Below are 16,483 nucleotides of genomic sequence, written 5' to 3'. Positions count from 1 at the left end.
GCTCTGCTCTCTAATTTGTAATTTAATTTGATATTTGTAAAGTAGTGTTGGCAAGCCCACAGAACAGAAGAGAAGGGAAAATGAGTGCTGAATACAGCAAACAATATAAATTTTGAGGAAGGGGGATGAAGTCACCAACCCCTTCTCATTCTACCAAAATCGATATTTGAGTAATGCAAGTGATTAATATTAACAATTTAGAGTCAGAATCCATTCCATTGTTGGATTTATTAAATACTGTCCATATTTTATTACTGTGATCTTTTTGCTGTCTGAAGTACAGAGAACTGATCAGATTTCTGCATTCCTTTCAGTGTATGTACCCTCTTGGTACCCCTTCCACTCTTCCTCTTTTGAACAAATTCACATAATTGAGAGATGGATATCAATGGAGGTACTCTGGTTCAGCAACAATATTTTAACCACAGGCTGGCATAATAGCAATTTAAAAAGTTAATCAGGTTACTACCTTGTTAAAAGAGAAAGAAAAGACCAAAAAAACCCCAGACACAAAACCAAACCAACTCTAGCTTGATCCATTTTTTTTAAAAATTTAGTTGATAACATTTTGTGCCTGTCAGGACATTGTCAGCATATTGCTAATCCTAGATGGTAAAGGAACTGTTGTTTGAAAGTGTGAGTGCATATTGTAAATATTGCTGGGATAAGAAGCTGTAAAGCTGTAATTGCAAAATTGCTGTAGAGCAGCTCTGTTTTATATGTTCTGTGTTCATCTCTGAGTTATTAGGAAGTTATGCAAGTCAATGCACAGGCATCATTTTATGTTAAAGAGCTGGCATGTCTTCACTGAAGCCTGGTGCCTCATTCAGTGCATTCCCAAGCAAGGAGGGGGAGTCTGAGGGAGAGGTGGGTGGAAGCCGAGGTGGTTTCCTGGACCGCTGTGTCAAGAGTAGGAGCACGGATCACGTTTGGACATCGTGTCCTTGGGCTGAGGGAAGCAGAGCCCTTTCAAGGCAATACTGGATGTGCCTCATTCCCAGGAGTAAGGGCAGCCCCATGAACACAGCAGTGACTGGAAATTTTGGATGCAGTCACCAGCTACGATCACATGTATTTGTTTCCCGAGTGCCACGAGCTAGAAATCTGGATGTAATTAGTAATTTCTACTAAAGGTGTAATGTACATCATGTTCGTATTTCTGAAGGAAACTCTTATTTCAAAATTCTTATTTTGAAATTGCCTATTTTTTTTTTATATATTTGGAATTTTTCTAGCAGAATAATAAGCTAAGTCGATAAGAGGTTTTGGGGTTTTTTTTGTAATTGTTTGTAGCAGAAATTGAATCAGTCTTTTAGTTTTTTTATTTGGTGAGGATTTTCAAATCCATATATATGTGGAACCCATACAAATAACCTGATTTTCCAGACAGTGGGAATAAACATTGATTTCTGCTGCTTGGCAAGTTTTAAAAGATTGAGCTGTGTGTTTTAGTATGATTATAAAGTTTTGGGCTTTTTGCTTGTCTCAGACTAAGATTTTTTTTTTTTTCCCCCACAAGAATCATTGAGTGCAAATCTTAAGTGATATGGGGATTAAACCCACAATCATGGCATTATTAGCAGCATGCTCTAACCAACTGAGCTAATCTTAGCAGAGAGTGCAATTTCAAGAGAAATTTAAAGGTAAAAAGTCTTTCTTTCATGAGGAGAAAAAAAAAGTATGTGTGGTATTGCTAAAAAACTTTCAGTTTTATTTAATGAAAAAATACAGAATTGTTTCTAGTTTAAAATGATAATGCTAAAACTGCAATGTAAATTGTTCTCTAGGGTAATTCAAAAGGTTCTTGAGCATTTTTTATTTGATGTATATTATATTCTTTTTGTGACTGAGTCACACTGCCTGCAAAAAAATAATTCTTCCTATAGGAGAGAATATCATAAAGACTGATATCTTTGGTACCTTAAAAGACATTAAGGCAATGAAAAAATTACCTGTATTGTACAAAAATAATAGGGAATTATCCTTCTTCTTCTGACATAAACTTTTCTCATGCCTTCTGGGAGTGGTGGTGCTGATGTTCTGCAAAGTTCTCTTCTTGTGGTGACAAGCAAGAAGACAATGACTTCAATTACTGTAGCCAAAAAGGAAGTATTGAGCAATTATCACCAGAACAAGAGTGACTGGAGTATGGAGGAAAGGAATGGAATGCTGTCACTGTCTAACTTTTCCATGAACCTAAAATTAAAATCTCAGCAGCTGAGAAAAGAGATATCCAAGGTGAAAGTAATGCTCATTTAAAATATTCAAGTATTGCTGACTTCAAGAAGTATTTTAATGAGCTTGATACCGGACATAAAAGTTATAATCTCAGCAATAACAACAAAATAATCTTTTCCACTCTCTCAAACATAGTTTGAGGTTTTATTACAGGAAACATTCTTTGAGAAAGATTTCCTTGAACAACCATTTCATGGAACTTGCATTAAAAATCTAGCTGGACAAAGCATTGTAAGTAGTAGGGGATTAAAGACTTTGACTAGAAAGCAATTTCCTAATGAGGTGTAAATGTAAACAGCCTGTAAATTATGGGCTAATGTAGGGATCTTTTTACATGGTTGGATGGATGCTTAACTTTTAGTTACTCTGGTCTAAAGCAAGTTTTGCATCATTAAGCAAGACTGGTTACATTGTTAAGAGAGGCTGTGGAATCTCTATCCCTGGACATATTTTAAAAAACCCAAAAAGCACATTAGTGTATAAGATAGAATCTACCTGACAGAGGTTGGGGTAGGAAACAAAGGTCTCTTAACAAGCAGTGGCTCCACATATAAGGATAGTGCTTATGTGGTGTATGAAATTGATTTTATAGGTCCTCATCAGATGCTATTGCATAGTAGTTTGCAATTCTGACTTGTCTCTTTGTCATGTTGTTTTGCATCTCACCTCTTTTCTCTTGGATGCTGCTTGGCTGGCTGCTGGGTCCTTGACCTCTTTCCAGGCTGTCCCTGGCCCAGTGCCAGGGTGTGTGTTATGCTCAGGAGTAGGGATCTTGCACTTACCCAGCACCTTGGGGACAGCTGAGGAAAAGAGAGGGGAGCTATAATTTTCCTCAGTATTTCAGATCTATAGCCTTCTATTCATAAAGATAGAGTCTCCCTTTGTTTTTTAGCTATTAATACTAGAGTAGTCCATCCATTCAGGGGAAATATGTTTTTTCCCCAGTAAGCTTCAATTAAGTAAACTAGACTTTTCTGTGTTCCTTCATTTCTGTTAACTATAGTAGTCTAAATTTCTCCATGTTATACAACTTGGTTTTCGTTACTTTTTCTAAGACATTTCTATTCCTCATTTTGAAGAGTAAAATCACTTAGCCCTTAGTTGAGACAATTTTCTTTAGAGAGAAAGCAAAAACAAGACAAAAGTATTCTGCAGTTACGCAGGAATACGTGTGTCTTATTTATTGCAGTATTTCAACTTATCCCTGTTGTTACCTTAGATCAAGCATTTTAATGGACTTTGTGCCTCCCCTTGTGGGACATACGTGTCACATTTAATAAGAGGCAACAAATGAAGCCAACAGTTTTAGATATGCAGTTATAAGAGTTTGGGAGTTTTCAGTGATCACTGATCTTTCAGTGATATGTAAAGCTATCTATTCATATTTTATATATTATTTTTATAGTGTGCTTTCAGATAAACTTCAATATCTATTTCAGCTTAATATTGTTTTCAGTGAATATAGCAGAAAGAATATGATTAAATTGTGTAGAAAAATGATTCGTAAGCAATTAAGGAAGCCTTATTTATATCCCATATTTTTGCATAAAATAATTCCAAATACAAACTAAACATATACTGCAATTTGCTGGAGGATGATTGTTTTGTTTTGTTTGGGGATTTTGGAGTGTGTGTGTTTGGTTTTATTTCCCCAGAGAAAATGTCAACAGTGATATTTGCCAGTGCCAGGCCAAATTATTATTATTTACATTACAGTATACAAGTGGTATCAAGTGTTCAGATGCAAGGTAAACCATAAAATAAACAGTGCTTTCTATGTTTTATTAGTAGACACCTCGCTTTTAAAACTAAAGATTTCTTGTCCTCTTCCAGTTGCTGTTATATCTAATGTGATATTATTCAAAGTGTATTAGGGCTCAGAATAATATTTATTATTATAATTTTTGTATATAGAGTAATATTTTGCTTGCAGCTGTTTAATTTGACTGCATGCAGTTTTGTGTAGTGAAGCCTCTTGGGTCCATTCTGTATACCAGCTTCATGAAGAATTGCTCTGTACAGAACAATTTATCATCTTGGAAATGATCTGCACAGAGCTGCAGCTGGATTATTCATGCTCCCTGCTTTGTCTGCTTCTCTCAGATTGCATCCTGGTGTAGAGTCAGCCCAGGTATCAGCAGCTTTCAGTGTACCTGTAGAATCAAACCCACTAACTAGGCCAGTGGAACATGTCTAAGTTATTTATCTGAAATTGCTACTGTCTGAAACCATCCCTGTGCTGTCTGAGCTTATGCTAGGGTCTTCATTAAATGCTTCTAGCTTGGAGCTTTGCACCTGCCAGAATAGATACGTGAAATTGTATTTAAGCCTTTTTGAACTCTCTGGGATTGAAGGCTTGTTTTTAGCCAAAGAGTGCAACAAATGCTTTGCTGTATTTTGAGCCTTAACTCATCACACATTTTACAGGAATAGCCTCATGTTTCTGTATATGAGAATAATTGTGTATAGTCCAAAGTTCAGCAAATGTTGCTCATGCAGTCACTGAAGATCAGAAATTTGTAACTGGGATCATGAAAGTCACTTTAAATCTTGATCTGAAACGATGAGAAAGATCCATTATGTATACTAATTTATTAGTATTTTCAAATATTTCATACAGAAACAGTAATGACACAAATAGGGTATTTTTAGAGTAAGGAGTTCCAAGATGTCAAGTTACACCTTAACAAAAAAAAAACCTAATCAAAGTAACACAACATTTTTACCTCAGAGATTCTCAGGTACAATGTACCTGCTGTGACCACAGTATCTCCAAATCCCACTGACTCCTTTCTAGTCACACAATAACACAATTAGCATTCAGGAATAAATTAGTAGTCATCTGACATTTTTAAAAGTTCTATATGGGGGCAAAAGTCTTCCCTCAACTTTCTCTCATCTATTCTGGAAACTGGGTTGAAATAGGACTTTAGGGAAGAAATACTTTAATGAGCTCAATCTACATTAAAATACTCTCTATTCAGTCCCCTCTGGGGATGCTGTAAAAGAGTCTTCCAGAAAATGTGTAGCATGATAGCACTTTGCAATTTTCTGATAGAAAGCATAAGTTTCTGCATATTGAAGACAAAATGAAATCTTCCAAAACTCTGAGTATGCTCACGTTGGGCTGTTAAATTTTACAGGCAAAGTCTGTAGCACTCCCTGTTGGGTGCATATATATTTCATTCTGTGCTAATTAGTGCATAGCCAAATTCAGTTAAGAAAGAACTCACTAGAGTGAGAGGAACTGAGCTGAGGTATTTGAGACGGGCAACTGACTTCTTTTGTGTAGTGTAGACTATGTTAAAAGAATGCCTTGTGCAGGATCAGTAAAATATGTAGTAATTGAAAACCATAATCAAAGGCAATCAGAATTTTTCTTAGTGCATATAATAAAAAGAAAACATCCTTCTAGGAGGTTTTTTTGTTTATATTTAGTTAACAATCCCATGAGGTACTCATCAATTATTCTCAGGGTATGGGAGTGGGGATGATGTGGGGTGTGGAGGGGAAGTATTTGATATTTTTGCTTTAAATATAAATTTAACCATAAAGTATATTTCTGTTTTCAGACAATTTTATGGGTATAGATGGCTGCAAATTTAAGTCTGCTTTCCAGAAAAAGTAATAATCTTGGGATTTTTATGGGTTTGCATGAAAGAAGAAAAAAATGGCTTATTTTCTTGTCATAAAGCTGTATTCTAGAGTATTGTGAAACAAAAGAAAACCAGTGAGAACTGGGTAGGGGGTGGCAACATTCACCTAGAACTGAAGTGCTAAAATATGCATGTCAAAATATGCAGGGTCATTTTTGCTTAAATACAATAGAGAGGCTGCTTTCTAACTCCCATTATTTTGATTAATATATAGATTAATATCTAAATAGTAATTGTGTTCTAAGCATCATTCAACTGTTGTCTGTGATATAATTATTGTCATGACTCTTAGCAAAGATAAAACAAATGTTATCCTTAGTATCTTGTTACAGACAAAACAGGAGAAGACCTTTTAAGGAAAGTCAGAATTTGTTATTTTTCTTAATTGACATCTTAAAGATTAATCTAAGAATCATCTTTAGCAGTTCATATTTAATTATTACAGAAAGAGAAACAGTAATAATGCAAATACTAGTAGTACAGGATTAAGTCATAGCAAACTCAGATAATCATACAGTTAAACCCTCCTTATAATAATCCTTAATATTTCACTGTTGCAAGGAGTAGTGAGAAGGAACAAGGTAGAAAAATACAGGAAGTTGCCAGCATCCTTTTGCTTTAAGAAGTTTTATCATGACATTTTCTTCTTCCTTGGGCTAGAACATAAAAAATTTTAGGTATTTTTATATGTTGCTAGGATATATTTCCACTTAGTTTCTTCACTGTTCTGCAAGTGTGCTCTGTGATGCAATTTACATATGTCAGATGCAAACTGCATAGTTTTGTCTGAAATTGGATAATTGTTTCTTCATGTGACCATTAGTGAGTAGCTTGTAAACCCAGGAGTTTCCATTGCCAGCCCATGCCCCTGCTCAACAAATACACTTCTATCCTGCATTTGGCACTGCCACTTCTAGAAGCCTTTGCTGTCGTTCCAGGCCTCTATTTCTCTACAATATGTTATTCTATTAAAGCCATAAATCCCCCACTCTACCCAGAATAACTACTTGCTGCTACTACATGTATTAAAACTATGCGTGTTCCTCACCAAGATAAGGACATGTAAACCAAACATGCCCATCTCTCTGTTAACAAATCCCTGTTAGAGCTAAACAAAGCAAAAGGAAGGCTGGAGGCAGGTGAAGACAAGTTCAAAGCAAAGCAGGCAAACTGATAAGCTTTAGTCCTGGAGCCTTGCAAGCCCAATAGGAAGTCTGTGACCTCCTACTATTGATGACAGTACTGTGTTCACAGGGCCACAGAGCTACACACAGAGTATGCTCATTCACTTCTGAAGGGACAAATGAACACTGCTGCTACTAGGCACGTGTATCTTTTAATATAAAAGAATTTACATCTCATTGTAATGGCACGAAGAAAGAGTACATTATTTGTAGTCAGTGCAAATATTGACACCATCTGAACTATGCCCATTTCTAGTCAGAATAAATTGTTAGACTTTCAGACAGCTATGTCAAGAAGGTCCTGTTTATTGCAAAAATATCCTTTCACATCATTTTTCTGTTGGCGTGCCTAACAGCAATAGGTAAGGTTTCAGAAAAAACAACTTTCACATGTTTCAATATTTACAAAATACTTTATTAATATTAAAGTATTTATTTTCTTGGTCTTTTTTTTTAAAAGAAGATAGGAAAAAAAAGTTGATGGACAGCATGTCCATTAACTGTTACTACTTCTTGTATGAAGACACAACACTACCCTGAGGGTCCAGCACATTGGTTCTTATACCTGCCACACATTTGGACTTCTAAGTCTCTGTAAAATTAGCCCACAGACCTATTTTGGGTTATCTGCTTGTTTGGAGTTTATGGATAAGATTGTCTTACTTGTTTTCAATAATACTTTTCACTTAACTAATAAGTTAATTTGTTAATATGTTTAGAGTGTGATCTTTAAACAATCAGAAAGTCATAAGCTCAAAGTACATATGTTATATTTTCTACATTTTGATAATTTTCATGGTTTTCTGTCTCCAAAGATGAGTGTCCAAACCCTCTGGACAAACTATTCCATGTTTGACAGCTCTTACTGTGAGGATAGTTTGCTTGCAAGTAGTTGGAGTTTCTCCTGCAATTTCTACTTGTTGCCTCTCATTCCACTGAGCACTTCCAGAAGAGACCAAGTCTGTCTTCTCTCTACATCCTTGTTAGGCAGTCAGAGGCAACAATTAAATATTCCCTGAACTTCTGACCTCAGACCCTGCTCTCTCATATCCACTTTAAGAGGCCTGACAGGGTATGGCAGTGGTGGCAGTCCCCAGCCTGTTCCTTTGAGAGACCTGCTGGAATGCAGTCTGTCTAGTTACTATTCTGGTGCTGCTTTTCAATGGCAGAAACAGATTAAGTAAAAATAAGGGAAAAGGTAAAAATAGGTGGCTTTAAGTTATAGAATATATTTCAGTATTGCAGAATTTCACTTTCTCATGTGGCCTAAAAGAGGGGAATTTCTCCTTCCTATACCAGTGTTTTTTGCACAGATTTTGAAGGCTGAAATACTTACTAATTTAAGGGTTACACCCCATGAAGCAAAAGTAGCATTAACCATTGTATTTAATTGTTTTCAAAGAAATGTTACAAGGTTCTTAAAAGATAAATGTACTTGTTTTTGTTGAAATTTCCTAAACACTGGCACAGAACATCAGGGAATATGAACACAGGAGAAAAAGAAGCTAGTTCCTTCACTAGAAAAGAAGGAAAGACATCCTTATTATTCCTTTCATAGGGCAGCCAAATAACATTTCAAAGTAGGGGTCAGGAGGCCTTTGTCTAAATATACATTCAGTGTTACTCTTGGGATTCTTTCTTTGACCTGAATCTATAGACAAGTATATGCTATTTATTGTTTATGCCAGTATTATCTTTGCTTTAACACAGAAATACAATTTTTTTAGCCTCGTTTTTCTCATGAGGCTTTTTTTACAAACTTGTGTTACATTCCCAGTTATTCTGTTTTTTGCAAAGGTGAATAAACCAAGATCCTCTCCTTTAACCACTGCGCCTCCCTACTCTCCAACCGAGGGTTCATTTATTTGTTTCAATTGTAGTCTGAATTCATCTTCCTTGAAAACAGGTGATTATGCAGCCTTTGCATGAGCCTGTGTGTGCTACTGCCTGGGGTTTAGTGTGCAGAATGAAACTCATTGTCACACAGGAGCTACAGTTTCCTGCTTTGTTCCAGAAACTTCTGGTACAAGAATAAAATCTGCTGATATTTTCTTCAGGCCTTTGTCTCTCTTTCCTGTATTTATGTTTATATTTACATTCCATATATATGACTCCCCAAATTCATCTCACCAGTTCCTTCAAAGTATCCTGCAAAATTTTCTGCCTGCAGTTTTTTATTTAGCATAAAAGCATTTATTTTTCTACTTGCTCTTAATCTTCTACCTAGTATTGCTTTTGAGGTTAGTGCAGAGACAACCTGAGCAGTAAAGTAAAGCCTTGCAGCTCTCCTTCCTAATTCTGAGAGTATCAAAAAATGAAGTTGAAGGATTTGCTTTATTTACAAACTAGAAAATTTAAATTTTTTTTACATTAAAAATGATGTGATTTGGTGAGAGAAGTACAGAACTAAGGTCTTGTAGACCCTTTCCTAATGAACAACTCCTCAATTCCAGGCTTGATTTCAGGCAGGTCTATAGCTTTTTGACTTTCACTCTTTTCTGAATAGTTTGGTCTGTAGGACTGTGCCCTTTCTGTCCTAGAAGAAGGGTTCTCTATCACCCCTATACTTTTAAATATTTCTTGAACTGTGCAGCAACTCTGTATTCCCAGTTCCTTGCTCCTGCTGAGCCCGTCTTGGACTCTCTTACTCCCCATGGGAGAGGCAGTCCTCCCTGGAGTTATCCATCAGAAAGGTAAATGTTGTCTAAACAAAGCCCTTCAAACTAACACAACAAGTATAGTGAGAAGAACCATATAAAAGAGGCACAAAGCTGTGCTTTAAACCTCTCTTAAAAAAAGTCAGTTGAAACAAAACTGGGCAGTCATAGAGCAGTGAATGTCTAAGCCCAACACCAAATGAATGTGTAAGTGTAGGGCTGTTTCTATTTGGAGTGCTTAATTTTTTGCTAAAATACATATTCACACGGGTCAAAAAAGTTTGGACTGCCAAGAAAAAGATAAAGGCGAGTTATAACAATTATTTGCAACATGTAAATTCTAGTTAATTCTAAGCAAAGAATATCTGTGGTTTAGGGAGAGTCATAAGTTATAGAGAAACATTTTTATAAGAGTTGGACTTGATCTTTGTGGATTCCTTCTGACTCAGAATATTCTGTGGATCCTTGTGAGTGCCTTGCAACTCAGAATATTCTCTGATTCTGTGGTATATCTAGTTTTGAAATTGTTTGGATACAAGTTATTTTTAGTTATAAGGTTACAAAGAGGTGAAGGGTGAACAATGAGTGTGACTATAAGATCTATTGTTTTTTAAGGCACTTGATATGTTACCTCATGAAACTTTGTTAGCAATATCAGTTTCATTCGGCTCAAATTTAATATTGTAATGCTTTTTGCTCATATCTGGAAGAAAAAGTTTATAAATTGATTAGAAAAATATGAAACTTGAAAATATTTTATAAACATGTATTTGATCACTTGAAGGGAACAAGAAGCCCTAAATGTTTTGCAAAACTATTTTTGTTCTAATAAGAAACCATAGATACTTAACTTGTTTTTGATGATCTTTGTATTTTACTTCCAGTAATGTAGTTCACAGTCTGGCTTTACTAAAGTCTTCCTTTACTCATACTGAGTATGATTTTAAGTAAAATATGAGCCTTTTCAATGTAGTAAAAAAAAAAAAAATAGGGTAGCTGTTGAATTTTCAAGTGATAATAAAGGAAACTTAAGAGATCCAAAGTTGGAAACAGTAATTAAGAAATTATGTAGATACTTGCTGAGCTATCACATCTGTGTGAGAATGAAAAGATGGGAAATTTCTCGCTGCCTGGGGGTTATGTACTACATGAAAAATAAAAGTAGTGTGGCCTTGCATCTAAGGTTCTTTCAAGGAAAACTTGTAGATTTTCACATTCTTGAACAGAGATAAGTCATCCATCACTTTTGAAAGCAAAGAAAAATTGATGTGGTTTGCTATATTTGATTAGAAACCATTGGCCATGTGCACAAATGAGTAGTGATCTAAGGAATATCAGATTTACCAAGTGAAAATTGGTAACTTTAAAAAAAATCTGAAGTGTTATTAAAAAAACCCCAAACATAAACTACTAATCTTACTTTTTAAAATGCTTTTATTATGAATAACTGATTATTTTTCTGAGTCAATTTTCTGCCTTTTGAATTTTTAATTTTTTTACTTTTGAAATACAATTGTTTATTTCTTTATGAATGGCACTGCAACATATTTTGAATAAAATGTAATGTCCCACATCTTTGCAATAGTGAACCTTCATACTTAGAGTGGAGAATAAACACACATTTACCACTCTGACTAATAAAATACATTTGCATGTACATACATACGAATGTACATATATGCATAAAAATCTGGGCATCTGTGTACAGAAGTAGTGCCAGTGGAAGTATTTATAGCAAAGTGCACACTTTCCATTATCACTTTTTTATATGTAAATCTATGAACAAATCACTTCTATTTTTCATTGTAAGGTAGAGTCATACTTTAATTTCATAAAGATCAGTTTCTCTTTGTTGAACTGACTCAGGTGAAAGTGAAAAATATTTCAGACGAAGTCAAGTGAAGGACAGTATTTGAATTGATCAGTACAGTATTGACTCATGACATTGTATTTTGTGACCTGTTATTTAAATAATAATTTTTACACAATAAATATTTAAATGATAATTTTTAACTATCTTCTGTCCTCTCACTGAGTGTGGGATTGTTTTTGGTTGTTTGAATTTACAATTACATATTCTTAGTATATAGGATGGCATGGCCACATGTCGATGTTAAAAGGAAGGAGAAAGGATACTGAGATGAAACTGGAGTGTTATTCTGGATTGTAGGAAACTAAGTAGGCATTGGCCTTACTAAACTGTCTTCTCAATTGTGTCAAGCTTCTCGGAAAAAAATTGTTTGAAAAATACATTTTGAAAGCAATTACAAAAATATCACTAAAGCTGATATTGGTTGGACAGTCAGGATAAGGCTGCTGCTGTGAAACAGGACACACTAGCACCTCTTTTAGTTTTCATTTTCTTCATCTCTCTTGTCTTCTAGAGCTTCCTTTTCATGGTCCAGTGCTCTGACCCTCTCACCCATATGCAAAAAGGATAGTAGTAAGCAAATGAGGAACAGTGCTGAGCCAAAACCTTGACTTTTTCTTACAAATAAAAGCACGGTTAACTTTTTGGTTTCTTTAGAGTTACTGATAGAATAAATTAGCAGAGTTTACCCTCGATTGGCTTTATATATCATTATCTACACATTGCTTAGTTAAATGTTGTTGTTAAAGGAAAAACACTGGGAAATTTTACAGGGCCAAGAGTAATGTAGTAGGCATTGATGCAAATTATCTTTAGTCTCTTGATAAAAACTGATGGGCTTGGAAAAATATAAAATATATTGTCTTGTTAAAAAAATCACAAACTAAAATGTACTAGTAAGCAAGGAAATTAGTTCAAGAGCTCTAAGACACTCGAGTATTGTCTTTCATTAAGGCAATGGCTATTTGCTGTGACAGCCAGCTCTCCTATCAAGTCATTGCTAGTGCCATTCATTATTATTATGTATGGAGGTATGAAGAAAAATACAATGACAAGGAGTAAGATGTGCATAAGGCAAAGTAAAGTGCTCAGGAATTTGTTAAAGTGGTTGTGTGGTAATGGAATGGCAGCCTGAGCTACAGATATTGATGTGAACGTGAGAAGCTCTGAATCAGAACTTCTTTGAACCATGGAAATCTGTGTTTTTTATTTTGTGTCTGTCTGTCTTAAATACCAAAATTTTTGCAGGACTTCAAAGCTCAAGTATTGATAAAAAATTTTTAAGTGTTGTAAAATCCATTGCAAAACAAATAGACGTGGTTGGCTGGGAAAAACCCAGCTGGCTTTTGCCATCTCTGTGTTATGTTGTGATATTCCATATCCAGTGGAATGTGGCACTCTCTTGCTCTTATGATACAGGAAAACAATACTAAAGGTACAAGAATAGCTGTATGACAGTGTGGCTGTTGGCACTGTGTTCATGTGCATGTAAGATGGCAAGCTGAGGGCTGTGGATGTTTCCCTGTCACAGAGAAGACTTTCAGCCTTTAGAGCTGGCATTGCTAGTAATTAGATGCACTCATCACATTTACACTGCAGTTGTGGATATGAAAGTAGACATTGATGGTCTAGATAAGTGTGTAAAATTAGCTAACTAATTTAACAAGATTTGATTTAATTTAATCAGTGACTTGGTATTAAAAATAGCTTAAGAAGTCACTATCAATCAAGGAGAGATAGGAACTGGTTATGACACTAAATAAACATTATTTTAACTGTCTGATATTGTAAGAGATTAATGTAGTATCTCCTAGTTTGTGGAAAAAGCCCAAGCAAAGTGGTTATAGCTCACTTCCCCCCAGTTTAAATCTTGCATTTTAATCCTCCATCAGTTTCAATGTGTCACTTAAGTAAGTAGCTGTCAGGTATAACTGTGCCTCTTTGCCTGTTTTCTTTGTTGAATGAACTCAGTTTATTCTTATATTTAATAAACATTTGTAAGTATTTGCCAGTGAAGCTGTGCTCTTCTGCCAAATTTAATGTTGCATCCTTCTGCTCTCAGTATCTATACTGGTATTTTCTCTCTCTTTGTGACATATAATCAACTACATATTCTTTCTTTTTAGGTAGGACTTCAATTTACTGTTTTATCTCCCCAGCTGAAATGTGGCTGTTTTGTAATTTTTTCCCAGTAAGAATTTTTTTCCCTTTTTTTTTTTTATTTTTCTCTGTCATAATATTATTTTAAGAGTATCTACTTCAGCAACAATCCATAGCTCAGGAAAAAACCCAACAACAAACATTAGAGGAGAAATAAAATCTGAAATGGTGAAAAATTTGAAACCAGTATATCTCTACCTATTTATATTTGAGTACTGTTGTTTTGAGAGGAGGAGACTGCAGGAGAAGGCTACAGATTGTGAGTGTTTGGGGGTGAGCAGAGGGAAACACAGCTGGATAAAGGGGTGTTTTCTGTTGGGCCTCATGTCCCAAAGCTGCATCCTCCAATCCCATAGAGAATATCACAGATCATGTGGGGGCCATCAAGTTAAAGCCTTGGTAAAAATGTGCTGTAATTCAAGTTTACAGTGTCTAGGTTTACTGTGTTGAAGGATCAGGGGACTGATAGCAGTAAATCAATGTTTATTTTTCATTTTCCAGACCCCAGGTAATGCATAAGACCAAATGAAAGAAGCAGCACTCATTTTCAGGTATCCAAGTAGCACGGTTCTCATATTTACTCAAAGCTGCCTGAAGGCTGGAACACACTAGTCTAATTACAGCAGGTATCATTTGTGAGCACAAATAATACCATAGGAAGCAAATACAAGAAAAACAAAGATAGGTCCTTGGAGATCTAGAAGTCGTGATGAAAAGAGAAAACATGATGCTCTGAAGTGGTAAATTTTGATCTGATGAATAGCAAAGGGTTGAAAAGTATGAGCATTCTGTAGCAGATGTGTTGTTTTCTGGTCAACAGTCTTAAATAAAGCCAACAAAAAAAAGGGAAATGGAGGAGCAATCTCAGCATACCAAGGCACATCAAGTGCATGCTTCAGAAGGATAACAGAAGTAAGAGAAAGACAGAAAACTCTCTGAATAAGCCCTTTTGGCACAAATACATAGAATCTAAATTTATTGTATTTCTCTAGAGATGTAGGACTAGAAAATGGGGGGAAAAAAAGAGATAATTTTCCACTTAAAAAATGCCACTCCAAATTAATATATCTTTTCAATTAGAAGGTCCTTATTTCCCAAGAAAGGTAGGGCAAGCCTCAGAATGGGTAAAATCCTACCCTCTTGAATGAGTGGTGTTTTATTTTTCCTCTGAATTTGAAAGAATTATGATTTCATAAAATCTCCCAGATAGACTCTACAATAATGTTGCCCAGATGGAAGGATTTTACATAAAAATCCTCACTGATGCTACCAGAGATTTTCCTGTACAGATGGGAACCACTAAATCATCTGGGCATTATATTCTCTTGCAGAGGATTTAATAAGATTGAAGAGAGTTAAAAAATATGGGATAAAAATAAGAGACACATAACTGTTTTGCTGAAAAGAGCTTACAGAGAGGGGGAGGTTGACAGAGGCACTCAAAGCAGCTACTGGTAAGCATTCATGTAAAACCAGTGTCAAAGTGCAATTCTGGATTCTCCCAAGTTGAAATATGGAAAAAGAATTTTTCAACTTTCTTGTTGATATAATGACTTCACTAGTATGAGACATCAAATACTTTGAACAGGATCAGGAGAATGAATGGCATTAGGGAAGCTGGGAGATTGCAAACCTGGTCTTTTATAACAGTCGTAGCCAATGAAAGTTTCCATGTATTAACTCTAAAATTACTTTGCTCTTTGGTCATTTAAACATTAACAAATTTAGTGCAAATTGCGTAATCTTCAGATTGAAAGAGTTCTCATACAAAATTAAACTGTTCTGCTTCTTTCTCAAATTAGTTCCCCAGGTAGTTGCACTAAAAACCAGAAGGATACAAAAAGTATCACTCCTAAATCAATTTGACACCAGAGAAGGTTCATATTTCATAAGTAAGAACTGATAATCAAAGACTCAGGCTGCATGTTCCTGGAAGCTGGGTTTTCACTGTGGATTTGTGGCATCACAGGCAAGCTGGAGGTTGCAAAGCACTGTGTTCTCGCAAGAGCAAGATGGACACGTTCAACAGATTACATGTTTGGAAGTATTATTACTTATTCTACTTATGGAACTTCTTGTAGTGACCTCCTCAATGCTCTGATTCTTCTGCTCCCTTTCTAAGACCTTTGTTTTTCTCAGCGTTGCTACAACAGGGACTAAGGTAAGAAAGGAAAGAGACACTTTTCTCTTAATATGGTCTCCAGCTAATACACTAACACAGAAACAGACCTTAGGTCATCATAACAGTACCTCAGCTACCTTAACCAGAAAGCAAACAACTAGAAAATAAAACAAAAGTGCACAACTCTGAATAGTTAAAGCTAGAATTTAGTGAAAACTTGTAATTCTTACAGTTTCTGTAGCAGGATATAGAAGCTAATGATACCATAGAATGTATTTTTTTTCTCCTAAAAGATGTTTGTGTTTGAAACATAAAATATGTTTTAAATAATAACATTCATATTTATACCTTTGGCAGCTCTTTTGATAACTGCTAGACACGCTTCACAGTCTTTGTGTTAAGCCACTGGTATTTCCTAAACATCAGCTATTCTTGGAGAATATGAGGGGGATGGGGTACAGAATAGTTTCCACATACATTTCTGTAAAACTGTGTTGAAGAGTTTCCACAGGTACTTTGTTCTCAATTCAGGTTTAAACCTCCATAAAATTTTCTGTATACCTTTGCATAAAAAAATAGAACAACATGCTAAACTA

The 16,483-nt window shown here is 35.4% G+C and overlaps 1 protein-coding gene across 15 annotated transcripts in view; it reads left to right on the top strand.

The window, feature by feature from the left end:
- Positions 1–16,483, top strand: part of FSTL5 (follistatin like 5) — a 386,298-nt gene that overhangs the window by 81,079 nt on the left and 288,736 nt on the right. The window contains exons 3-4 of one of the 15 annotated variants that reach the window (XM_069013604.1): positions 14,267–14,316; positions 15,568–15,926. The exons of 13 other annotated variants lie outside the window; for them this stretch is intronic. The gene's annotated coding sequence lies outside the window, so the exon portion shown is untranslated. Of the gene's footprint in view, positions 1–14,266; positions 14,317–15,157; positions 15,220–15,567; positions 15,927–16,483 lie in introns of those variants that run through there. One more of the 15 variants, XM_069013608.1, reaches the window with a different exon arrangement.

The sequence above is a fragment of the Aphelocoma coerulescens genome, chromosome 4, assembly GCF_041296385.1.
Source record: "Aphelocoma coerulescens isolate FSJ_1873_10779 chromosome 4, UR_Acoe_1.0, whole genome shotgun sequence".
Classification (NCBI taxonomy): Eukaryota; Metazoa; Chordata; class Aves; order Passeriformes; family Corvidae; genus Aphelocoma; species Aphelocoma coerulescens.
The sequence above is the reverse complement of the archived record's forward strand: the minus strand, read 5'-3'. Positions and strand labels throughout refer to the sequence as shown.